Source organism: Ambystoma mexicanum, chromosome 5q, assembly GCF_040938575.1.
Source record: "Ambystoma mexicanum isolate Mex_15411 chromosome 5q, UKY_AmexF1_1, whole genome shotgun sequence".
NCBI lineage: Eukaryota > Metazoa > Chordata > Amphibia > Caudata > Ambystomatidae > Ambystoma > Ambystoma mexicanum.
In genome coordinates this window covers 1,282,311,304-1,282,337,242 of record NC_090933.1, presented here as the reverse complement: position 1 = coordinate 1,282,337,242, position 25,939 = coordinate 1,282,311,304, and the positions used below count along the sequence as shown (strand labels likewise).

General features: G+C 50.1%; 1 protein-coding gene across 2 annotated transcripts in view; it reads left to right on the top strand.

The window, feature by feature from the left end:
* PLEC (plectin) overlaps window positions 1-25,939 on the top strand; it is a 1,447,724-nt gene that overhangs the window by 79,558 nt on the left and 1,342,227 nt on the right. The window contains exon 1 of one of the 2 annotated variants that reach the window (XM_069621861.1): window positions 13,988-14,110. The exons of the other annotated variant lie outside the window; for it this stretch is intronic. The gene's annotated coding sequence lies outside the window, so the exon portion shown is untranslated. Of the gene's footprint in view, window positions 1-13,987; window positions 14,111-25,939 lie in introns of those variants that run through there. 2 annotated transcript variants of the gene reach the window in all.

Sequence of the window (25,939 nt, the reverse complement as noted above, 5' to 3'; positions counted from 1 at the left end):
CTATTTGGGATATAGAAGGGTTTCCTTTTCCGGCAATGCTAATTTGGGAAGATGTGCTACCGTTCACAGCTGCCAAAAAGCTGCACTTTCCAAAGCACAGAGACGTTATGGCGTTTGCATGGCCTTGAAGAGAGGGTTCCTGGAATTCCCCTCTTGACCCCCATAAGCATGACAGCCCCGAAGAGCCAGAAATACAAGTTGCCAGTCACTGTTTGGACAGCCCCCAGGAGGGCCAGTGACATCTACATATGCAAACAGATATTCTTTCAACCATTCATACCTTATCCAGCTGATGTCTTCCTGGATACATGTGCCTCAACACTGATCATGGATGCAGGAGCCTCAACACTGGTCATGGACGCAAGTGCCTCACTGGACCTGATCGACTAATGACAAACATCCTGCTGTGCTGACGTCATTAGAGACACTACGACATAGTAACGTTAGCCACGAAACAAACTCGCATCCCTGTACGAAGTTACACATGCACACATGAAGAACATGCTTACACAGGTCTGTAGAGATGACAGATACATATACATACTGTTGAAAGCCTTTATTTTCTCTCATTAGCCAAACGCAGAAAGGCAAGAAAGCAAGAGATGCAGAGCAAGCCTGCAGCCGCTTATTGCAACTAACCATATGGAACTACCGGGTCGTATAAGGAACCTGCAAGGACCAAGTACCACTAACCCATAAAGAAAAGAATAATATATAGACATATAGAAATCGTAGCATAACTATAGGCCACAGAATATGGGATGAAGGAAAACAGATCTTGCAGCACTGTCCATGGCCGGTGCTCGCAGCCAAGGACAGAGACGAGCAGAATATTCCTTGCTCCAGGGACGAGGAGCCACCTGCAAAATAGCAGAATAAATCTGCACTAATTGCAGACCAGAAAGCTACATTTTGGAGTCTTCACTCACGTGATCCGGCCAGCCGAACAATGGCCATTCACCCGCAGTGGGAAGAGGAGTAGGTCCTAGCGAAGCTGACACAAAGTGGTACATATGTTGTTTTAGAACATTGCAGCCCTGCAGGCACTCTCTAAGGCTAAGAGGTTATACCGGTAGCACCAATGGGGACACGCAGCCTTTCTCATCACCTTGAGACGGTACATGGAGCACAGAGAACAGAGCAGGGTCCCAGGCCTGATGAGATCAGCTCCAGCCAATTAGGGAACACAAATCCAGGGCTGGATGGCAAAGGACAAGGGCCAATGATAATCCTGCGACCCTGCAACAATGTAATAGATAGTTTCTGGAGAATGCTCAGGCAAAGCCACCTGACTTGTAGGGGTCAGTCAAATGACTTCTATAGGCACTACCACCCCATCTACCCAATCATGTAAGATTGTCTGTTTTTGGGGAAGAGCCCCTGCTTGTGACAACACAAAGTGTCCTGACACAGACCCAGGAGCTGTGATTTCTGGAGATTTTCCTGTTTCCTGTATGATCCTTGTCTGTTATGGAAAATAAAGGACAGTTTTAACTTGCCCTTGGCTGAGTCCTCCGTCTGTATACTGGGGGAGAGTTTGTTGGACCCCGGGTGCTCTGAACAGTGAATGCGTAGTGTAAACCCCGGTCCTCTGGTATACCCAAACAGTCTTCATGCTAGATTTCAGTGAGTGGTGTTTTGCTACAGTAACCACCCGATGGACATTCTGGAGGTGAATGGGGTTCAAAATTCCCCAGAACCAGCACCCACTCTCCTGCGATCCACATTGCTAGCACCCACTCTCCTGATTGCCACATTGCCAACACCTGCTCTCTTTCGCTCCACATTGCTAGCACCCACTCACCTGCGGTCCACATTGCCAGCACCGACTCTCCTGCGCTCCACATTGCCAGCACCCGCTCACCTGCGCTCCACATTGCCAGCACTCACCTGCCTTCACTCCACATTGCCAGCACCCACTCCCATGCGCTGCACATTGTCAGCACCCACTTCTCCTGCGCTCCACATTCCCAGCACCCACTCCCCTGCACTCCGCATTGCCAGCACCTAGTCTCCTGTGCTCTGCATTACCAGCACCCACTCCCCTCCGCAGCACATTGCCAGCACCAACTCTCCTGCGCTCCACATTGCTAGCACCACTCCCCTGTGCTGCCAGCACCCACTCCCCTGTGCTGCACATTGCCAGCACCCACTCCCCTGCGCTGCACATTGCCAGCACCCACTCTCCTGCGCTCCACATTGCTAGCACCCACTCCCCTGTGCTGCACTTTGCCAGCACTCACTCTACTCCGCTCCACATTGCTAGCACCCACTCCGCTGTGCTGCACATTGCCAGCACCCACTCTCCTGCACGTCACATTCCTAGCACCCACTCCCCTGCGCTCCACATTGCCAGCACCCACTCTACTCCGCTCCACATTGCCAGCACCCACTCCCCTGCACTCTGCATTTCCAGCATCCACTCCCATGCGCTCCACATTGCCAGCACTCACTCTACTCCGCTCCACATTGCTAGCACCCACTCCCCTGTGCTGCACATTGCCAGCACCCACTCTCCTGCACGTCACATTCCTAGCACCCACTCCCCTGCGCTCCACATTGCCAGCACCAACTCTCCTGCGCTCCACATTGCTAGCACCCACTCCCCTGTGCTGCACATTGCCAGCACCCACTCCCCTGTGCTGCACATTGCCAGCACCCACTCCCCTGCGCTGCACATTGCCAGCACCCACTCTCCTGCGCTCCACATTGCTAGCACCCACTCCCCTGTGCTGCACTTTTCCAGCACTCACTCTACTCCGCTCCACATTGCTAGCACCCACTCCCCTGTGCTGCACATTGCCAGCACCCACTCTCCTGCACGTCACATTCCTAGCACCCACTCCCCTGCGCTCCACATTGCCAGCACCCACTCTACTCCGCTCCACATTGCCAGCACCCACTCCCCTGCACTCTGCATTTCCAGCATCCACTCCCATGCGCTGCACACCTACTCCCCTGCGCTTCACATTGCCAGCACCCACTCTCCTGCACTCTGCATTACCAGCACCCAGTCTCCTGCGCTCCACATTACCAGCACCCATTCCCAAGCGCTGCACATTGCAGCACCTACTCCCCTGCGCTGCACATTGCCAGCACCCACTCTCCTGCGCTCCACATTGCTAGCACCCACTCCCCTGTGCTGCACATTGCCAGCACCCACTCCCCTGCGCTCCACATTGCTAGCACCCACTCCCCTGTGCTGCACATTGCCAGCACCCACTCCCCTGCGCTGCACATTGCCAGCACCCACTCCCCTGCGCTCCACATTGCTAGCACCCACTCCCCTGCGCTGCACTTTGCCAGCACCCACTCTCCTGCACGTCACATTCCTAGAACCCACTCCCCTGCACTCTGCATTACCAGCAACCAGTCTCCTGCGCTCCACATTTCCAGCACCCACTCCCATGCGCTGCACGTTGCAGCACCTACTCCCCTGCGCTGCACATTGCGAGCACCCACTCCCCTGCACTCTGCATTTCCAGCACCCACTCCCATGCGCTGCACATTGCAGCACCTACTCCCCTGCGCTGCACATTGCCAGCACCCACTCTCCTGCGCTCCACATTGCCAGCACCCACTCTACTCTGCTCCACATTGCCAGCACCCACTCCCCTGCACTCTGCATTACTAGCACCCAGTATCCTGCGCTCCACATTACCAGCACCCACTCCCATGCGCTGCACATTGCAGCACCTACTCCCCTGCGCTGCACATTGCCAGCACCCACTCTCCTGCGCTCCACATTGCTAGCACCCACTCCCCTGTGCTGCACATTGCCAGCACCCACTCCCCTGTGCTGCACATTGCCAGCACACACTCCCCTGCGCTGCACATTCCAAGCACCCACTACCCTGCGCTGCATATTGCCAGCACCCACTCCCCTGCGCTCCACATTGCTAGCACCCACTCCCCTGTGCTGCACATTGCCAGCACCCACTCCCCTGTGCTGCACATTGCCAGCACCCACTCCTCTGCGCTGCACATTGCCAGCACCCACTCTCCTGTGCTCCACATTGCTAGCACCCACTCCCCTGCGCTGCACTTTGCCAGCACCCACTCTCCTGCACGTCACATTCCTAGCACCCACTCCCCTGCACTCTGCATTACCAGCACCCAGTCTCCTGCGCTCCACATTTCCAGCACCCACTCCCATGCGCTGCACATTGCAGCACCTACTCCCCTGCGCTGCACATTGCCAGCACCCACTCTCCTGCACGTCACATTCCTAGCACCCACTCCCCTGCACTCTGCATTACCAGCACCCACTCCCATGCGCTGCACATTGCAGCACCTACTCCCCTGCGCTGCACATTGCCAGCACCCACTCTCCTGCGCTGCGCATTACAACACCTACTCCCCTGCGCTGCACATTGCCAGCACCCACTCTCCTGCGCTGCACATTGCCAGCACCCACTCTCCTGCGCTGCACATTGCCAGCACCCACTCTCCTGCACGTCACATTCCTAGCACCCACTCCCCTGCGCTCCACATTGCCAGCACCCACTCTACTCCGCTCCACATTGCCAGCACCCAGTCTCCTGCGCTCCACATTTCCAGCACCCACTCCCATGCGCTGCACATTTCCAGCACCCACTCCCCTGCGCTGCACATTGCAGCACCTACTCCCCTGCGCTGCACATTGCCAGCACCCACTCTCCTGCACGTCACATTCCTAGCACCCACTCCCCTGCACTCTGCATTACCAGCACCCACTCCCATGCGCTGCACATTGCAGCACCTACTCCCCTGCGCTGCACATTGCCAGCACCCACTCTCCTGCGCTGCGCATTACAGCACCTACTCCCCTGCGCTGCACATTGCCAGCACCCACTCTCCTGCGCTGCACATTGCCAGCACCCACTCTCCTGCGCTGCACATTGCCAGCACCCACTCTCCTGCACGTCACATTCCTAGCACCCACTCCCCTGCGCTCCACATTGCCAGCACCCACTCTACTCCGCTCCACATTGCCAGCACCCAGTCTCCTGCGCTCCACATTTCCAGCACCCACTCCCATGCGCTGCACATTTCCAGCACCCACTCCCCTGCGCTGCACATTGCAGCACCTACTCCCCTGCGCTGCACATTGCCAGCACCCACTCTCCTGCACGTCACATTCCTAGCACCCACTCCCCTGCACTCTGCATTACCAGCACCCACTCCCATGCGCTGCACATTGCAGCACCTACTCCCCTGCGCTGCACATTGCCAGCACCCACTCTCCTGCGCTGCGCATTACAGCACCTACTCCCCTGCGCTGCACATTGCCAGCACCTACTCTCCTGCGCTGCACATTGCCAGCACCCACTCTCCTGCGCTGCACATTGCCAGCACCCACTCTCCTGCACGTCACATTCCTAGCACCCACTCCCCTGCGCTCCACATTGCCAGCACCCACTCTACTCCGCTCCACATTGCCAGCACCCAGTCTCCTGCGCTCCACATTTCCAGCACCCACTCCCATGCGCTGCACATTTCCAGCACCCACTCCCCTGCGCTGCACATTGCAGCACCTACTCTCCTGCGCTGCACATTGCCAGCACCCACCCGCTGTCCCCTCAGCGGTCAGTCTTCAGTCAGCTGTGGGCCCTGTGAGCTGGCGAGGAACAGGGCAGGCATGCAGATTGCACCACTGGTGGTGCAGAGAACTTTTCAATGCATGGCAGAAGACCCCAGGAATCTCTTGCCCGCAGGTCCGGTGGTCACATTCTTCGTCCATTAAGGGGCCAATTTTGGCGCGCCTAGAGTTAAAATGTGTTTCTTGTGTCCGATACACGCAAATCTGAATCCACGGAGGCCACAGGGTTAACGTGTGGCTCTCGAGGGGTTTCAGTTCAAGTGAGACCAATAGTCCAATTCTCTTCTCTCTTTTTCTTGCTGATCTGTTCATAGCGCTACTAATACATTATTCCTCGCTGTATATTCCATGTATATCCCCCTGTTGGGCCCTAAGGTCCTTTAGTCTTAAACTGTGTTGTCGTTGCGTTCTGAAGCTTGCATCCTTCTTTTTTTAAAATTTTTTTTATTGACTTTTAGTTTTGTAAAAGAAAACAAACTTTTTGTCATTCCCTTTTCCAATCCCATAACCCACGTCGTTATGCATTGCACTTCTCCACTTTGCAGACGTTTGCTAGTCAAGAGTTACAGTATTTACAATTATCGTGGTAGGATCATGTCCATGAAGTTAATCACGATACAGGTTAGCTGCACATTTGTTCCCTTAATCAGATGGGCCCACCATTCTGCCATGTTGCCATTTTTAGGGGCATAATGTTCAAGATGCAGGGAATGTTGGCTGTTAATCTGTGGACATTCAATTATTAGGTGTTTTTCGGATTCAGACTCCTTCTTGCAAAAGCGACATTTATCGCTCCTAGTCATTGGGTCTTTTATTCTCATCAGTCGCTCCTTTGTGTTATAAAGGTTAAGGCGTAGCCGCAGAAATTGATTCCGGTGGTAATTAGATGGAAATTTAGCCAGATACTTTGGCAGTACACCCATTTGTTGCGCGCTCAGACCAAGATCTATTCCTGTGGTTAATGCGACTCGCTTTTCCGCATTTTTAATCCACTTCCATTGTTTGAATTTGACTTTTGCCAATTGCGGTATCTTTATAACCAAAGACATTTTTATGTTTGCTTCCTCCAAAATGTCTAATAATTTCTCTTCTCAGCTGTTTATTAAAGAGGCAGATGTGTCATGATTCTTGGTGGCCAGGATTGAATATGCCTGGAATGCAGGAGATAATCTCATTTTCCTTAACAATGCAATGGATTTCCACAGTACTCTGGAATGTAGGGAGTCGAGACCCAATTCGTGCCTCAATGCCACCATTGCGCCAAAAACAGCCCTCTAGTTGTGGCCAGAGCCTTGCACTGATGTTCCACCCCGTTTCACTGCCGAAGCATACTGCTGGTGTCACTTTTTGCAGGTAAAAAGTTAGCACTGGTTGAAGTGAAAATCTCCCGTAGTTTGTGTGCAGTTTTCGTCCTTGCAAGGCAAACATTTGCATACGCGAGATGATTTCGTTGGTCCAACTCCATTCTCTAATCGATATATTAAAGGAGACGCCCAAATATCGAGTGGCATCTGTTCTGGATAATATCTCATTGTCTATTTTCCAGTTGAACCTCACTTTGTTTGATTTAGTGTTCCGTCCCAAAGCCATCACTTGAGATTTCTTCACATTTATCATTAGGTGATTTGCCGTTAAGTAGGACTGTAAAGCTGCTAGTGATCTTTGTAAGCCTATTTCGGTGCTGTCGAGCAACACTACGTCGTCCGCATAGATTATATGGCTTACATGAGTTCCATTTATTTTCGGAGGAAAACACTGTGTTAGTGAGAGCATCAGGCAGATCGGCAAGGAAAAGTTTAAACAACAGGGCTGCAAGAGGGCAACCCTGTTTTACGCCCTTTGTGGTTTTTATTTCATCTGATAGTTCGCCTTCTGCATTTAGGCACACGCAAATGCTAGTATTAGAGTGTAGTGCCATCAACGGTGATAGTAGCTCATTTGGGCAGCCCCACCTCTTCAGTTTTTGCCACAGGAGGTTGAGATTGATGCTATCAAAAGCTTGTTTTAGATCGATGATAGCCAAAAACAATCTTTTTTTATGTTTCAATGCATCTAATTTAGCCAGATTTAATAGCAGCAGATTGAGTTCTACACCAACACCTTTGGTGAACCCAGTTTGTCTCACGTCATAGATCATATTCTTTTCTGCCCATTTTGAGATTTTCTTTTGCAGGAATGTTGCAAATATCTTCCCCATAGTGTCTAACAACGCTATGGGCCGATAATTTGCGGGGTCTTCTCGATTTCCTCTTTTGAACACCGGGACTATGATCGCTTTAGTCCAAGAGTCAGGGATCTTTGATGTTTGGGCAATTTGGTCAAATAGAATTTTGATGAATTGTGCCCACTTTCCTTTGTTCGTTTTAGCGTGACGTTTGAGACACCATCAGGGCCGGCAGCTCTTGATGATTTCAGGTTTTGAATTGCTTGTGTAATTTCCTCAACTGATTCAATGACATCCCAGTTGCACTCTTCCATTTTGGGCTTTAGAATGTTGTCGGCATTATCATTGTTGAATACCGCGTTGTAATGTTGCATCCAAGTGGCTGTGTTCACACCATTTGCTAGAAAGTTTGCTTGTTTTAAATGGCCACTATTTATTATCTTCCATATGTTAGTGCTATCTTTTTGAATTAGGAGGCGCAACATTAATTCTGCTTGTTCCTGATCACGTATGTTGTTAAAAGACTTTATCCAATTTCGGTACCATTGACGCCTTTTGGCTATTAGCTGTGACAAGTTGATACCCCCAATTGCCTTCAGTTTTTTCAAGTCTCTAGCTAATGATTTTTTTGCTTCGCATAATTCAGGACTAAAGGGATGGGTGTAATCTCTAATCGTCCTTTTATTTGTGTTGGTATACTGTTTTAGTAGGGATGCATATTCTACATATAGGTTGGTAGAACATGTGTGAATAAAATCCATTGTCAATGTGTCAATCTGCTTACTGTTTGTTCGCAACCGGTTTTGAGTATTATTAATGTCCAGTTGTGCAGTATGACTTGGCTGGGTTCTTGTATTGCTTGTCTGCCAAGATAGAATAAGAGCATTATGGTCACTTGTGGATGATTTTTTCACATGTAGGTCTGAGATTAAAGCATGTAAATTCTCAGACACCCAGATGTAGTCTAGGGTTTTGTTTATGCCACCACAGTGCCACGTTGCGGCCGCAGGAATATCACCTCTGGTCCATCCATTCAACAGTACACAATTTCGTATTGATAATTCATAGGCCCATTTCGTACCACAATCAGAACCTTCAGTTGGAATCTCTTGCATGTCATTTAGATTACATTTTTTTCTTTTGTCGAACCAAGTATAATTTAAGTCTCCACAAATTAGTATGAATGGATCGACGAACGATGCGTAGCAGCTGTCTATCTGCGTAGTTACTGACGTCAGGTAATCTACGTCAGAAATCATTGCTGTGTTCCAATAGGTGTTTAACAACAGAAGCTGTTGTTTTTGTTTATTTCCCTGTAGGTTGTGGGTTGAGGATTGAAGAGTGATCGCTTGTACGAATAAATTCGGATTTTGGGTTCTAATCACTTCCCATCCCGAGGAATTTTTTATCATTGCAAGTAAGCCGGAGAAAGGACGGCCCATTTGGTTTTTACCGGCCTCATTTAGATAAATAGTATAGCCGTCACAAGAAGGCGTTTTTCTGAGCCAAGTTTCTTGCAGACAGATGAACAGGCTTTTAATTTCTTGGGATTTTCCTTCTTGGAATAAATGGGCGAATCCTCTGGTGTTCCATGATGTTAACAATCGGGTCGTGCAACTTGACCCTGCGTCATCCTATACATTGCTTCTTCGTCTGTTAGCCTCAGTAGCATACGTCGACGGATGTTTAAGTTGCTTCCTCAAAACTTCCCTTTTGGTAATGTTTTACATTTGGTGCTGGCCTTTTTCGATGGTCGAGTTAGGAGAGGGTTGTTGTTCTATTGCAGTTGTTAAATTAAAGCCAAAGAACAATAAGTTGTCCTTTGCATCCAGTAGTGATCTCGCTACAGTTTTGGACCTCATATGCAGAATTACCCAGTCCGATCTTTATTTAGATTTATTTCGTTTATATCTTCTAGAATGTTTTCGAGTTCCAGTTTACACCGACTTCCATTTGTTGGCATCTGTTGCTCAGCTCTACTTTGAGTGCTTTGCTGGTTTAGCTTTCTTGTTTGCGCATTTGTATATTTAGGGTTGAGTTTCAATGCAGGTTTTTCAGGCGCTCTGGAGCGTTTGCATTGTGTATTAGACCTGTTATTGGAAGATGCTGCTTGATCCTTTGTGCGTCCCAACAACCGTACTCTGACTGGGCCCAATGGGAAACGTTCATGTTGCACAATTGTCTCATTAAAGGTAGGTTGTTTTGTCCCATCAATTTCCTTTGTCAGATCACCCCTCGCTTGTGAGTCACCTTCTAGTTCATTCTCCTCGTCAACTGTCTAAGTAGATAAATCACACAGTACTATTGAATCATCAGTAGATTGGCCACCAGATGGACTGATGTCGTCGCGACCACGTTTTGAAGTTTCACCACGGTTGCCGACTTTATCATTTGATTGGTTGTTGTCGACGAATTGGTCAGCGAGTCTTTTTGGCACTACTATGGCTTTTCCTGCTTCCGGGCGTGGAGGCGTGGTCAAGTTCCTTATGAATGTTTTGGCCTCGTTTGTACGTGGTCATTTTGGTGCCGGACCTTTCCTTGATGTTTTCAAGGTATTAGATTGTTTTGCCTTCGGCATGGCCTGGGTCTGTGCTAAGTTTATATATTTTGCCGTTCCGGTGAATATGTCAAAGGAGACTTTTTTATTCTCTGTTAATGTTACATTATTTGAAGAACCATTCTTCGAGATTGAGTTCATATCAATCGCTGCTGTTCCAGAATTTGCAGAGGGTGCCACATTGTTTGTAGTTGTGGTGAAATGGGCATCTGTGGTGAAATGGGCATCTGTTAAGGTTGAAGCGCTATCTGTAGATCTTGTTTCATTGGTTGTCACAGCGACGGAGGTTAGAACGATTGCATGTTGCTTGGTTATGTTAATCATACTCATGATTTTTGAACCACTGATCTCTTTTTCTGCTGCTTTTAGCTCGGTTTCGTTAAATGGCAACAGAAGATGGTCAAGTCGCACATTAGGCGGTGGCTTCGTACCTTGGTCGGGGTTGTCGTAATTGCAGATACAAGACTCTCTCATCATGTTGCCTCGAGGTTGAACAGCAACATTATGCCTAATCCACTTGGTACATTCCACGAGAGCCTCGGCAAGATCTATTTTTTCATGGGACTCCCTTCTTGTTATTTCGTTTAGACGAGAATGCCATTGGTGTGTGGATGCAGCTTCTAAGTCTAAACGACTACTTAACTGCTCATTACATTTTTCCATTGCCATCAATTTGTTATTTAGCAGTGCCAAAATTGAGTTTTGATCACGTACTGTGTCATTCAGTGTTTCGTACAATTTCATGAATGGCATCAGTGCTATTGATGTTGCTGCTAGGACATTGTTATGAATCTGAATTCCAGCTGCAATAGAAATGTTTCCTTTCGTATTTGTGGAATTATCTACAGGTTTACTTGCACCAGTTTCAGACTGTCCTCTTCCTGAAAGATTGTATTCATTTTGACCTTGTTCGGGTTCTTCGGAATTTTCTTTATCCGTTCTCTGTTTCCATCGATTTGTTTGCTGGGAGTCATCCAGCGCGTCCAGGTTAAGAGTACCCACTGTTGCACTTAAGTTAAGCGGATCTACAGCTTTGTGGACTAGATGGTTTGCTTCTTTCCGCTGGGTGCTTGCTTTGCAGGCTGGGGTTCGCCCGTTATCGTGATCGATTAAAAAACTGTCATTTAGACGTTCAAGCATAAGATTAAAGTCTGCTTTTAGGCGGGCGGTCAGCCATGCTTCGCGAGCAGCAACATCATGAGACAATGAAGTGCTCGTATTAGAAATCGGCAACAGTCTTGGCAAGGACACTGCATTCTGTTTTATTTCCAGTGCGTACGATGTAGGTAGATTTTTCTCATTGATTGGTGCGTTTCCGACATCGTTGTTTGAGGTGCATGATAATTTTAATTCTGTTGCACTCAATTGTAAAGCACCCTCTTGGGGGTCAAACCCCATGACAGTCTGCGTAGTAATTATTTGGTGTTCCTGTGTGTTGATGTGACCATGTTGCGCCACATTTTATTTTGTCAGTGTGTCAGACTGCTTGAGACAAGATTGCAGTAAAGGTGATTTCAGGCTTCCGACTGACGGGGACCGCATTGCCAGCAGGTCGGCATCAGTTGTATCGAACAAAAAGATTTCAGATGCGTCTAAGTATGCTGTAGGAGGAGGCCCCAGCGGGTCTTCTAAAACGAGTTGGGGATGATTTGTCGGTTCACACGTTGAATATTTTCTTTCACATCTTGATAGATGTTCCGTGATTGCACTTAAGTCCGAAGTCAACTTTGGCTTCAGTGCTGGTTGCAACAGAGTTTTTGCATTCGATGGGTGAGCCGCATCAGTTTCAATGACAGTAAACTCAGTGGCAGGAGCCACTTTGCCTGCGTGCGCTGAGTAGTCGACGGTGGCTTCGACAACCTCAGCCTCAGCCACGACCTCAGCAAATTCAGCTGATATCGCCAACGTATCGGTCATGTCTATCTGAGCGATACTCAGTCTTTCATCGATTCCTTTCGGAGGCGAGAGCACATTCTTCGAGGATATAGAGCCAATGGCTCGCGAGTCGTCTTTCCGCGGCAGCACATCGGCAATAAGGCATTGCTCGCTTACCTTGCATTTTCCCGATTTGGAGTGCTGCTTCCGTAGCTGATGTAGACGATTTCGCGTGTGTGCTCCCACGCCCAGTTGTAGTGTCTCTGCACCACCTGGAGACATTTCCATCGTCTTTGGCGTTCTGGGGCGCTCTGAGGACGGTCTGAGGCGGACTGGGCAGACTGGACTCACTGCCGGACTCCGTGCCGCGCTCCGCGCAGTAAGATGCTATATGTAGTCGCCAGAGAAAGAGGACTGGAACACAGTAGCTGCAGCTCCTCTAGGAAACCACCAGAGTTTCTGGGCAGACTGGACTCACTGCCGGACATCCTTCTTTGCCACTGGCAGAGTTAAGGTCTGGGGTCAGCCCATGCTATCTAATGGTGAGTCAAGGCTACTTCCAGGACGCTTTTGGCTCGTCTGGGTTTGGGAGCAGCTGTGTAGGCAGGTCGGGAGCGCAGGCACACCTGTTAACGCCCAGCCACTACCTGCCCTTACTCTACAGTTTGTTGGCACACTAAGAAAAGGTCCCATTTCAGAATCGTGTAAATGAAGCCTTGTGCTTTGCAGTATCAGTATTTAAAGCGGCCACAGGTCCGAGGTGGCACTTTTGGGCCACATAGCAAACAGATAAAAGTGGTGTGTAGCCAGTGGGGTAATTTTGCTGAAAATGTTGGGGGGGGGCAGTGGTTTAAATTGGATTAGAAATTGAGGGGGGCTTTCGTTAGAGAGTGTGACATAAGTACGGGTGTGCTCAGGCCACGCCCCCATCTAGAGCCCCCCCCCCAAGGGGTGGAGGCTGCTAAAAGAAGCAGAGCTGGGGTGCACTGACATTATTACCTTTGATGTGACCAGCCCCTCCTTTTAAACAAAAGAAGGAGCTGTGCTCACCAAGGTGTGACACCAGTGTGCCCCAGCTCACACCCAGCAGGCAGCCTTTTCATTCAAGGAGCCACGTGGTGCAACACGGGCTCCTTGAATGAAAGGGCTGCCTGCTGCTGATGGCTCTGTACCCAGCTCTTCTTTTGTTTCCGAGTAGATAGCCATCAGCCAGCGTGAGGAGCCCAGGGGCTTCATGCTGGGTGATGGCTGTTTACTCAGAAACAAAAGGAGGGCTGGGCAGTCCACCCCTCCTCCTGTTTCAGAGTACAGAGCCACCAGGCAGCCCGCACTGCACGGTTACACCTGCTGGTTGCAGGTGTCCGCACTTCGGTGTAGTAAAAAGAAATATCTTCTAATGCGAAGTGCTGACACCTGCAGGCAGCTCGTGTAACCATACAGCCGCTACACGGGCTGCGTCAGTTCGGTGTCAGCATGGCTGGGGTAGTCGGGGGTGGGCCTCTGGGTGATGACATCTCAATGAAAGGGACCCCTGCCAAATGACTGCGATACAATGGTGTGGCACAAAAGTTGGGGAGGGGGGACAAACTCCATCGCCCTCCACCGAAAATTACGCCTGCAGTCCTGACTGCCTGCTACCAGGGCCACAACAGCCCGCAGCAAGCGGTGCATGGCGCTGCGTGCAGCCTGTGCCAGGCTATGATGCCAGCCGAGCCAGTAATCGCCTCTTCTCGCGGAGTGGCGGCGAGGAGGGGCAGGAAGCCGAGCTAAGACGCCGTTGCGGGGCACCGTGCATGAGGAAGCGGCCAGTCACTTCCTCTTGCTGGCAGCCTCGGGGTGACGGTGGCAGCCGCTGGACAGGGCCAGGGCGAGGGCGCTGGCGGGGAGGCTGCAGGGTGCTCAGGCCGGGCCCCTCCTGGAGACCACTGACTGGGTATGATGCGCCAAACTTTCTCTGGGTTGATGCACCTGCTTGCTATTCCCGGCGCAGCCCTGAAGGGGGCAGTGCCTGCTGCTGTACCTCCAGCCCGCCCTAATGCACGGGCTGCACTGGAGCTCTGAGCTTCTCCTCCCAGCAGTCTCCGCGGCAGAGGGTTCTAGAATCATGCGGCCGGATAGGAGCTCGCGCATGCCCCTGTCTAGTGTGTATGGCGCTTTTATTGCTACTGTTTCTGAGAAGCAAAATATGCACATGACAGTTGCTCATAGTATAAAATAAACCCACCTGTGCTGCCGCGATCGGCTTCTTTTGCTGGCGATCCGGGCATGTGACCATAGACACACACATGACAATGCCAACAGTCTGGGCTTTTGTGTAGCCATTGAAAAGGCACTTTCCAGGCACTGGCGTAGTGTTTTTAACTGTCCATAAGTGGTAGCAGGTGCAACATTGTGCAAGTACCTGGGCATCTAATAGCAGTGCCTGGCAAATGCCTAATATGTATACAGAAGCAGGGCTTTAAGTGGGCCGGGCCCCGGCAGGCTCCGAAATTTCGTTTTGAGGCGGGGCCCTGCCGGGGCCCACTAATCTCCCCCGGCAGCCCCGGCCACTACACGAAAAGGCATTTTTTTCTACAGCCTGAAGCTCTCGCTCGTGTGCGAGAGCTTCAGGCTTCAGAAAAAAATGCCTTTCAGCTATAATGGTGGCGCCGCACCTGCGAGGCATCCCTTTAATCAAGAGATTCCCGTCGGCCGGCGCCACCATTATGGAGAAACGTGAGGCCGCTGGAAGCAGAGGCCTTGCTTTCTAAATACTGAAGCTCCCGCGGATTCGCGGGAGTTTCAGTATTTAGGAAAAAGGCCTCTGCTTCCAGTGGCCTCACCCTTTCAGCCTTAATGGTGACGCTGCCCCTCCCCAGCTGAGGGGCAGCACCACCATTAAGGCTGAATAGGCGAGGCGCTGTCCCCTGCCAGGCAAGCCTATACAAAATAAATGCAGAGATCAGCACCCTCTCCCCCATTGGAGAGAGGGTGCTAATCTCTACAAAAGGCTGCCTGGCAGGGGTGCCAGTAGCCCATTGAGCCGGGGCTCGTCAAGGGGGCGTGGCCTAACGGCCCATCAAGACCCCGTTGTTAGGCCACGCCCCCTCGATGGGCCCCGGCTCGATTTGTAGTGCCACTTAAGGCACTGTACAGAAGCCACAACTGTTGGCTTTGTCAATGTTTTAAGGACTTCAGTGAAGGACACACAAAGCGTCTCTAAATCGAGTGGCTGAAGGCAGACCTGGTGGACATTTCTATAGCGCCAGCGCGTTTACAGCTCCAGATAAGACATTAACTCTCAGAAGACTGCTTTGAAAAAACAATGGCAGTCACTTCAGCAAAGTTAGATGGTAAGGCTTGATAAAGCGAGCTCAAAGACATAATAATTATAATTGTTCTTCTATAACGCGCTGAATACCGGGGACCAGTTTCTAAGCGCGAGCCCGGGATGCAAACCTGTCTTGCTATGTGTTGTCTTGCTTCCAAGACAAACGTGTTGCCCCTGAGCTATCCTCCCTGTCCAGGAGGGTGTGTTTAGGGCAGGGAGGGGCAGCAAGTGGGTGGACATGGCCATGGGGATTAGCATTGCCAGGGGCATCGATGAGTGGGTAAATAACCAACCAACAACTACAAGCTTTGTGTCCCTTCTCATATGCCATTTTTCCTTCGCTGTATTCTACTGTAATCAGTGTAGCTTCTAGGTGGTGCTTTAGCGCCACCTAATAGCCGAAACTAAAAATGACGATGTGCATTTTGTAGCTTATTTATACAACTAAGTATACAGAGCGGCCGACCAGGCAAAGGGGCGTGGCTCAGTGTGCAGCGGCAGAGATTTACAAGAAAAAACCTACATTGGCCAACCAGGAAAATCCATGCTTGCCTGGATTCTGCACAGGCGTGAGTCCCTACATTTATATAGCGTCAATCCAAAAATGCATTTTCTCTAGTCGCTACCTGGGGCTGGCTGGCGCTCCCACCCTGTGTCCTTGCGATGGCCTACACATTGTAACCCCCAGGGATGGGATCACTTTGGCGGAGTGGCGACATCAATGCTTGAAGGCGAGGAGTTGCAATGGCAGCCACTGTTGCAGCAACACTGCTAATATTGCAAACTGTACACCCAAGCAATGCCCTGAAAAATGAGTGCATCCATCCATTCATCCATTTCCACGCTCCCCTTCATGTGAAGAAAACTGGATTGATCATCTGTTACTGTTATGTTATTGTGATTTGCACCGCGCACCGCCGCCATTTTCATGGTCTCCAGGTGCCCTGGCGGATCTGAAAAGGAAGGAGTTCGTTTGTGGGATTGAGCGGGACAAGAGCAAGAGAGTATTGATGTGCTGTTGGTGGCTTCAGTTCGGAAAAAACTGTCACTGTGTGCGGGTTTGTTTTGAGCTGGTTGACGTTGTGTGCTGTTGGGTGCGTGGTTGTATATGGGTGGTTTATGTACGTTTTGCTTAGTGTCCTGTTGGGTGTTGTGGAGTGGCTGTTGTTTCCGGTGGTTTGCGTGTGAAGTAAGAACAGGACGTCATTGGGGATACCATGGGGCTGCATCCTTTGGCTTCCCGGGTACCTTGGACTTCAACTCCCATCAGCCCTAGCCAGCATAATCAATTGAGAGGCGCAGGTTACAGGCCCCTGGCCTAGACGCATGCCAGTCTGTATTCTTGAGGATCATGGCCACCAGGTTCAGTGTAGTGTTCACTGCGATTGGTTTGCATATACTTTGCATTTCTCTCGTTTGGATGAGCAAATAGAGCTGCTGTTTGTGTATATTCCACTTGAAGCTTGTATTCGTGTGCTCGACTCAACCCTCGCGCATTTTATCCATTGAGGGACTCTGCTAACATCTGTCACCATGTGTATAAAAGGCCGTATCTGGCAACCCAGGGAGTTTTGGTACCGGTGCACCCTGTATGAGGCCTGAACAGTCATCATATGTAAGGTAATGGTTTGTCAAGTGCACCTCAAGCAACCCAATGTTTGCAGAATTGGCCCATTTCATAACCCGGTGCACTTTACAATTTCCTTCCGGTGAGGAGGTGGGAGGGGAGGAGTTGACCCCCATCTCTTCCAACAGCAAAGCACCCCCATCCTCACACACCATGTGGTAAATGCCCAGTGTCTGACACCTCCTCCCTCACTTCTTGAATTGCACCGAGCAGGACAGACATACCTTGATTAATCTGCATGTCACGGGTGATGCCTTCAGCCAGTGCTGGTTTACCTGCATGTCATGTGTGATGCCTTCAGCTAGTCCTGGTTTATCTGCATGTCATGTGTGATGCCTTCAGCTATTCCTGGTTTATCTGCACGTCATGCGCGATGCCTTCAGCCAGTCCTGGTTTATCTGCATGTCATGGGTGATGCCATCTGCCAGTCCTGGTTTATTTGCATGTCATGTGTGACGTCATCAGCCAGTCCTGGTTTATCTGCATGTCATGGGTGGAGCCTTCAGCCAGTCCTGGTTTATCTGCATGTCATGTGTGATGCCTTCAGCGAGTCCTGGTTTATCTGCATTTCATGAGTGACGCCTTCAGCCAGTCCTGGATTATTTGCATCTCATGTGTGATGCCATCAGCCAGTCCTGGTTTATCTGCATGCCATGTGTAATGCCTTCAGCCAGTCCTAGTTTATCTGCATGTCATGTGTGATGCCTTCAGCCAGTCCTGGTTTATCTGCATGTCATGGATGACGCCTTCAGCCCGTCCTGGTTTATCTGCCTGTCATGCGTGATGCCATCAGCCAGTCCTGGTTTATCTGCATGATATGGGTGATGCTTTCAGCCAGTCCTGGTTTATCTGCATGTCATGTGTGATGCCATCAGCCAGTCCTGGTTTATCTGCATGTCATGAGTGATGACTTCAGCCATTACTGGTTTATCTGCATGTCATGTGTGACGCTTTCAGCCAGTCCTGGTTTATCTGCATGTCATGTGTAACGCCTTCAGCGAGTCCCGGTTTATCTGCATATCATGAGCGATGCCTTCAGCCATTCCAGGTTTATCTGCATGTCATGTGTGACGCCTTCAGCCAGTCCTGGTTTATCTGCATGTCATGTGTGATGCCTTCAGCCAGTCCTGGTTTATCTGCATGTCATGGGCGATGCCTTCAGCCAGTCCCGGTTTATCTGCCTGTCATGTGTGATGCCTTCAGCCCGTCCTGGTTTATATGCCTGTCATGTGTGATGCCATCAGCCAGTCCTGGTTTATCTGCATGTCATGTCATGGGTGAAGCCTTCAGCCAGTCCTGGTTTATCTGCATGTCATGTGTGATGCCTTCAGCCAGTCCTGGTTTATCTGCATGTCATGGGTGGAGCCTTCAGCCGCTCCTGGTTTATCTGCATGTCATGCGTGACGCCTTCAGCCAGTCCTGGTTTCTCTACATGTCATGAGTGATGCCTTCAGCTAGTCCTGGTTTATCTGCATGTCATGTGTGATGCCTTCAGCTATTCCTGGTTTAGCTGCATGTCATGCGTGACACCTTCAGCCAGTCCTGGTTTATCTGCATGTCATGGGTGATGCCATCAGCCAGTCCTGGTTTATTTGCATGTCATGTGTGACGCCTTCAGCCAGTCCTGGTTTATCTGCATGTCATGGGTGGAGCATTCAGCCAGTACTGGTTTATCTGCATGTGATGTGTGATGCCTTGAGCGAGTCCTGGTTTATCTGCATGTCATGAGTGATGCCACCAGCCAGTCCTGGTTTATCTGCATGTCATGAGTGACGCCTTCAGCCAGTCCTGGTTTATCTGCATGTCATGTGTGATGCCATCAGCCAGTCCTGATTTATCTGCATGCCATGTGTGACGCCTTCAGCCAGTCCTGGTTTATCTGCATGTCATGTGTGATGCCATCAGCCAGTCCTGGTTCATCTGCATGTCATGTGTGATGCCTTCAGCGAGTCCTGGTTTATCTGCATGTCATTGGTGATGCCACCAGCCAGTCCTGGTTTATCTGCATGTCATGAATGACGCCTTCAGCCAGTCCTGGTTTATCTGCATGTCATGTGTGATGCCTTCAGCCAGTCCTCGTTTATCTGCATGTCATGTGTGATGCCTTCAGCCAGTCCTGGTTTATCTGCATGTCATGGATGACACATTCAGCCCGTCCTGGTTTATCTGCCTGTCATGTGTGATGCCATCAGCCAGTCCTGGTTTATCTGCATGTTATGGGTGATGCTTTCAGCCAGTCCTGGTTTATCTGCCTGTCATGTGTGATGCCATCAGCCAGTCCTGGTTTATCTGCATGTCATGGGTGAAGCCTTCAGCCAGTCCTGGTTTATCTGCATGCCATGTGTGACGCCTTCAGCAAGTCCCAGTTTATCTACATGTCATGAGTGATGCCTTCAGCCATTCCTGGTTTATCTGCATGTCATGTGTGATGCTTTCAGCCCATCCTGGTTTAACTGCATGTCATGTGTGACACCTTTAGCGAGTCCCGGTTTATCTGCATGTCATGAGTGATGCCTTCAGCCAGTCCTGGTTTATCTGCATGTCATGCGTGACCCTTTCAGCCAGTCCTGGTTTATCTGCATGTCATGTGTGATGCCTTCAGCCAGTCCTGGTTTATCTGCATGTCATGGGTGATGCCTTCAGCCAGTCCCGGATTATCTGCCTGCCATGTGTGATGCCTTCAGCCAGTCCCGGTTTATCTGCATGTCATGGGTGACGCCTTTAGTCAGTCCCGGTTTATCTGCATGTCATGGGTGACGCCCTCAGCTAGTCCTGGTTTATCTGCATGTCATAGGTGGCGCCTTCAGCCAGTCCTGGTTTATCTGCATATCACGGGTGACGCGTTCAGCCAGTCCTGGTCTATCTGCAGGTCATGTGTGACGCCTTCAGCCAGTCTTGGTTTATCCGCATGTCATAGATGGAGCCTTCAGCCAGTCCTGGTTTATCTGCATGTCATGTGTTATGCTTTCTCTGAAGGTCATGTGTGCGCCTTCAGCCATTCCTGGTTTATCTGCATGTCATGAGTGACGCCTTTAGCCAGTCCTGGTTTAGCTGCATGTCATGTGTGATACCTTCAGCGAGTCCCGGTTTATCCTCATGTCATGAGTGATGCCTGCAGCCAGACCCAGTTTATCTGCATGTCATGTGTGATGCCTTCAGGGAGTTCCAGTTTATCTGCATGTCATGAGTGATGCCTTCAGCCAGTCCCGGTTTATCTGCATGTCATGTGTGACGCCTTCAGCGAGTCCTGGTTTATCTGCATGTCAAGTGTGACGCCTTCAGCCAGTCCCGGTTTATCTGCATATCACGGGTGACGCGTTCAGCCAGTCCTGGTCTATCTGCAGGTCATGTGTGATGCCTTCAGCCAGTCTTGGTTTATCCGCATGTCATGGATGGAGCCTTCAGCCAGTCCTGGTTTATCTGCATGTCATGTGTTATGCCATCAGCCAGTCTTGGTTTCTCTGAAGGTCATGTGTGCGCCTTCAGCCATTCCTGGTTTATCTGCATGTCATGAGTGACGCCTTTAGCCAGTCCTGGTTTAGCTGCATGTCATGTGTGATACCTTCAGCGAGTCCCGGTTTATCCTCATGTCATGAGTGATGCCTGCAGCCAGACCCAGTTTATCTGCATGTCATGTGTGATGCCTTCAGGGAGTTCCAGTTTATCTGCATGTCATGAGTGATGCCTTCAGCCAGTCCCGGTTTATCTGCATGTCATGTGTGACGCCTTCAGCGAGTCCTGGTTTATCTGCATGTCAAGTGTGACGCCTTCAGCCAGTCCCGGTTTATCTGCATGTCATGTGTGACGCCTTCAGCCAGTCCTGGTTTATCTGCATGTCGTGTGTGATGCCTTCAGCCAGTCCTGGTTTATTTGCATGTCATGTGTGACGCCTTTAGCAAGTCCTGGTTTATCTGCATGTCGTGTGTGGTGCCTTCAGCCAGTACTGGTTTATTTGCATGTCATGTGTGACGCCTTCAGCCAGTCCTGGTTTATCTGCATGTCATGTGTGACACCTTCAGCCAGTCCTGGTTTATTTGCATGTCATGTGTGACGCCTTCAGCCAGTCCTGGTTTATCTGCATGTCGTGTGTGATGCCTTCAGCCAGTCCTGGTTTATTTGCATGTCGTGTGTGATGCCTTTAGCCAGTCCTGGTTTATCTGCATGTCGTGTGTGATGCCTTTAGCCAGTCCTGGTTTATCTGCATGTCATATGTGACGCCTTCAGCCAGTCCTGGTTTAATTGCATGTCGTGTGTGATGCCTTCAGCCCGTCCTGGTTTATTTGCATGTCATGTGTGACGCCTTTAGCCAGTCCTGGTTTATCAGCATGTCATAGGTGATGCCTTCAGCCAGTCCCGGTTTATCTGCATGTCATGTGTGACGCCTTCAGCCAGTCCGGGTTTATCTGCATGTCGTGTGTGATGCCTTCAGCCAGTCCTGGTTTATTTGCATGTCATGTGTGATGCCTTCAGCCAGTCCTGGTTTATCTGCATGTCGTGTGTGATGCCTTCAGCCAGTCCTGGTTTATTTGCATGTCATGTTTGACGCCTTTAGCCAGTCCTGGTTTATCAGCATGTCATGGGTGATGCCTTCAGCCAGTCCTGGTTTATCTGCATGTCATGGGTGACCCCTTCAATTATTCCTGGTTCATCTGCATGTCATGCGTGACGCCTTCATCCAGTCCTGGTTTATCAGCATGTCATGGTTGATGCCTTCTGCGAGTCCTGGTTTACCTGCATGTCATGGGTGACGCCTTCAACCAGTCCCGGTTTATCTGCATGTCATGGGTAACGCCTTCAGCCAGTCCCGGTTTATCTGCATGTCATGGGTGACGCCTTCAGCCAGTCCTGGTTTATCTGCATGGCATGTGTGATGCCTTCAGCTAGTCCTGGTTTATCTGCATGTCATGTGTGATGCCTTCAGCTATTCCTGGTTTATCTGCACATCATGCATGACGCCTTCAGCCAGTCCTGGTTTATCTGCATGTCATGGGTGATGCCATCTGCCAGTCCTGGTTTATTTGCATGTCATGTGTGACGTCATCAGCCAGTCCTGGTTTATCTGCATGTCATGGGTGGAGCCTTCAGCCAGTCCTGGTTTATCTGCATGTCATGTGTGATGCCTTCAGCGAGTCCTGGTTTATATGCATGTCATGGGTGGTGCCACCAGCCAGTCCTGGTTTATCTGCATATCATGAGTGACGCCTTCAGCCAGTCCTGGTTTATCTGCATCTCATGTGTGATGCCATCAGCCAGTCCTGGTTTATCTGCATGCATTGTGTGATGCCTTCAGCCAGGCCTAGTTTATCTGCATGTCATGTGTGATGCCTTCAGCCAGTCCTGGTTTATCTGCATGTCATGGATGACGCCTTCAGCCCGTCTTGGTTTATCTGCCTGTCATGTGTGATGCCATCAGCCAGTCCTGGTTTATCTGCATAATATGGGTGATGCTTTTAGCCAGTCCTGGTTTATCTGCCTGTCATGTGTGATGCCATCAGCCAGTCCTGGTTTATCTGCATGTCATGGGTGAAGCCTTCAGCCAGTCCTGGTTTATCTGCATGTCATGTGTGACGCCTTCAGCGATTCCCGGTTTATCTGCATGTCATGAGTGATGACTTCAGCCATTCCTGGTTTATCTGCATGTCATGTGTGACGCTTTCAGCCAGTCCTGGTTTATCTGCATGTCATGTGTGACGCCTTCAGCGAGTCCCGGTTTATCTGCATATCATGAGTGATGCCTTCAGCCATTCCTGGTTTATCTGCATGTTATGGTGACGCCTTCAGCCAGTCCTGGTTTATCTGCATGTCATGGGTGACCCCTTCAGCCAGTCCTGGTTTATCTGCATGTCATGTGTGATGCTTTCAGCCAGTCCTGGTTTATCTGCATGTCATGGGCGATGCCTTCAGCCAGTCCCGGTTTATCTGCCTGTCATGTGTGATGCCTTCAGCCCGTCCTGGTTTATATGCCCGTCATGTGTGATGCCATCAGCCAGTCCTGGTTTATCTGCATATCATGTCATGGGTGAAGCCTTCAGCCAGTCCTGGTTTATCTGCATGTCATGTGTGATGCCTTCAGCCAGTCCTGGTTTATCTGCATGTCATGGGTGGAGCCTTCAGCAACTCCTGGTTTATCTGCATGTCATGTGTGACGCCTTCAGCCAGTCCTGGTTTCTCTACATGTCATGAGTGATGCCTTCAGCTAGTCCTGGTTTATCTGCATGTCATGTGTGATGCCTTCAGCTATTCCTGGTTTAGCTGCATGTCATGCATGACACCTTCAGCCAGTCCTGGTTTATCTGCATGTCATGGGTGATGCCATCAGCCAGTCCTGGTTTATTTGCATGTCATGTGTGACGCCTTCAGCCAGTCCTGGTTTATCTGCATGTCATGGGTGGAGCATTCAGCCAGTACTGGTTTATCTGCATGTGATGTGTGATGCCTTGAGCGAGTCCTGGTTTATCTGCATGTCATGGGTGATGCCACCAGCCAGTCCTGGTTTATCTGCATGTCATGAGTGACACCTTCAGCCAGTCCTGGTTTATTTGCATGTCATGTGTGATGCCATCAGCCAGTCCTGGTTTATCTGCATGCCATGTGTGACGCCTTCAGCCAGTCCTGGTTTATCTGCATGTCATGTGTGATGCCATCAGCCAGTCCTGGTTCATCTGCATGTCATGTGTGATGCCTTCAGCGAGTCCTGGTTTATCTGCATGTCATTGGTGATGCCACCAGCCAGTCCTGGTTTATCTGCATGTCAAGAATGACGCCTTCAGCCAGTCCTGGTTTATCTGCATGTCATGTGTGACGCCTTCAGCGAGTCCTGGTTTATCTGCATGTCATGTGTGATGCCTTCAGCCAGTCCTGGTTTATCTGCATGTTATGGATGACGCATTCATCCCGTCCTGGTTTATCTGTCTGTCATGTGTGATGCCATCAGCCAGTCCTGGTTTATCTGCATGTTATGGGTGATGCTTTCAGCCAGTCCTGGTTTATCTGCCTGTCGTGTGTGATGCCATCAGCCATTCCTGGTTTATCTGCATGTCATGGGTGAAGCCTTCAGCCAGTCCTGGTTTATCTGCATGCCATGTGTGACGCCTTCAGCGAGTCCCGGTTTATCTGCATGTCATGAGTGATGCCTTCAGCCATTCCTGGTTTATCTGCATGTCAAGTGTGACGCTTTCAGACCATCCTGGTTTAACTGCATGTCATGTGTGACACCTTTAGCGAGTCCCGGTTTATCTGCATGTCATGAGTGACGCCTTCAGCCAGTCTTGGTTTATCTGCATGTCATGTGTGACGCCTTCAGCCAGTCCTGGTTTATCTGCATGTCATGTGTGATGCTTTCAGCCCATCCTGGTTTAACTGCATGTCATGTATGACACCTTTAGCGAGTCCCGGTTTATCTGCATGTCATGAGTGACACCTTCAGCCATTCCTGGTTTATCTGCATGTCATGTGTGACGCCTTCAGCCAGTCCTGGTTTATCTGCATGTCATGCGTGACCCTTTCAGCCAGTCCTGGTTTATCTGCATGCCATGTGTGATGCCTTCAGCCAGTCCTTGTTTATCTGCATGTCATGGGTGATGCCTTCAGCCAGTCCCAGATTATCTGCCTGTCATGTGTGATGCCTTCAGCCAGTCCTGGTTTATCTGCATGTCGTGGGTGACGCCTTTAGTCAGTCCCGGTTTATCTGCATGTCATGGGTGACGCCCTCAGCTAGTCCTGGTTTATCTGCATGTCATAGGTGGGGCCTTCAGCCAGTCCTGGTTTATCTGCATATCACGGGTGACGCGTTCAGCCAGTCCTGGTCTATCTGCAGGTCATGTGTGACGCCTTCAGCCAGTCTTGGTTTATCCGCATGTCATGGATGGAGCCTTCAGCCAGTCCTGGTTTATCTGCATGTCATGTGTTATGCCATCAGCCAGTCTTGGTTTATCTGAAGGTCATGTGTGCGCCTTCAGCCATTCCTGGTTTAGCTGCATGTCATGAGTGACGCCTTTAGCCAGTCCTGGTTTAGCTGCATGTCATGTGTGATGCCTTCAGCGAGTCCCGCTTTATCTGCATGTCATGAGTGATGCCTTCAGCCAGTCCTGGTTTATCTGCATGTCATGTGTGACGCCTTCAGCCAGTCCTGGTTTATCTGCATGTCATGTGTGATGCCTTCAGCCAGACCCGGTTTATCTGCATGTCATGTGTGATGCCTTCAGGGAGTCCCGGTTTATCTGCATGCCATGAGTGATGCCTTCAGCCAGTCCTGGTTTATCTGCATGTCATGTGTGATGCCTTTAGCCAGTGCTGGTTTATCAGCATGTCATGGGTGCTGCCTTCAGCCAGTCCTGGTTTATTTGCATGTCATGTGTTACGCCTTTAGCCAGTCCTGGTTTATCTGCATGTCATGGGTGATACCCTCAGCCAGTCCTGGTTTATCTGTATGTAATGGGTGGTGCCTTCAGCCAGTCCTAGTTTATCTGCCTGTCATGTGTGATGCCATCAGCCAGTCCTGGTCTATCTGCAGGTCATGTGTGACTCCTTCACCCAGTCTTGGTTTATCTGCATGTCATGTGTGACGCCTTTAGCCAGTCCTGGTTTATCAGCATGTCATGGGTGATGCCTTCAGCCAGTCCTGGTTTAGCTGCGTATCATTGGAGATGCCTTTGTGCAGTAGCACTTTTTGGGCGTATCTCTGCGCAGAAAGGAAATTCCATAATAAACAGTCTTGGACCCAATAACCGGAGAGACTCAAAGAATATGGCAAAGCACTACTTTATTATCACATCAATAAAGTAGGACAATCTGGCAAACAGCAAATTGTAGTTCACGCACTCACA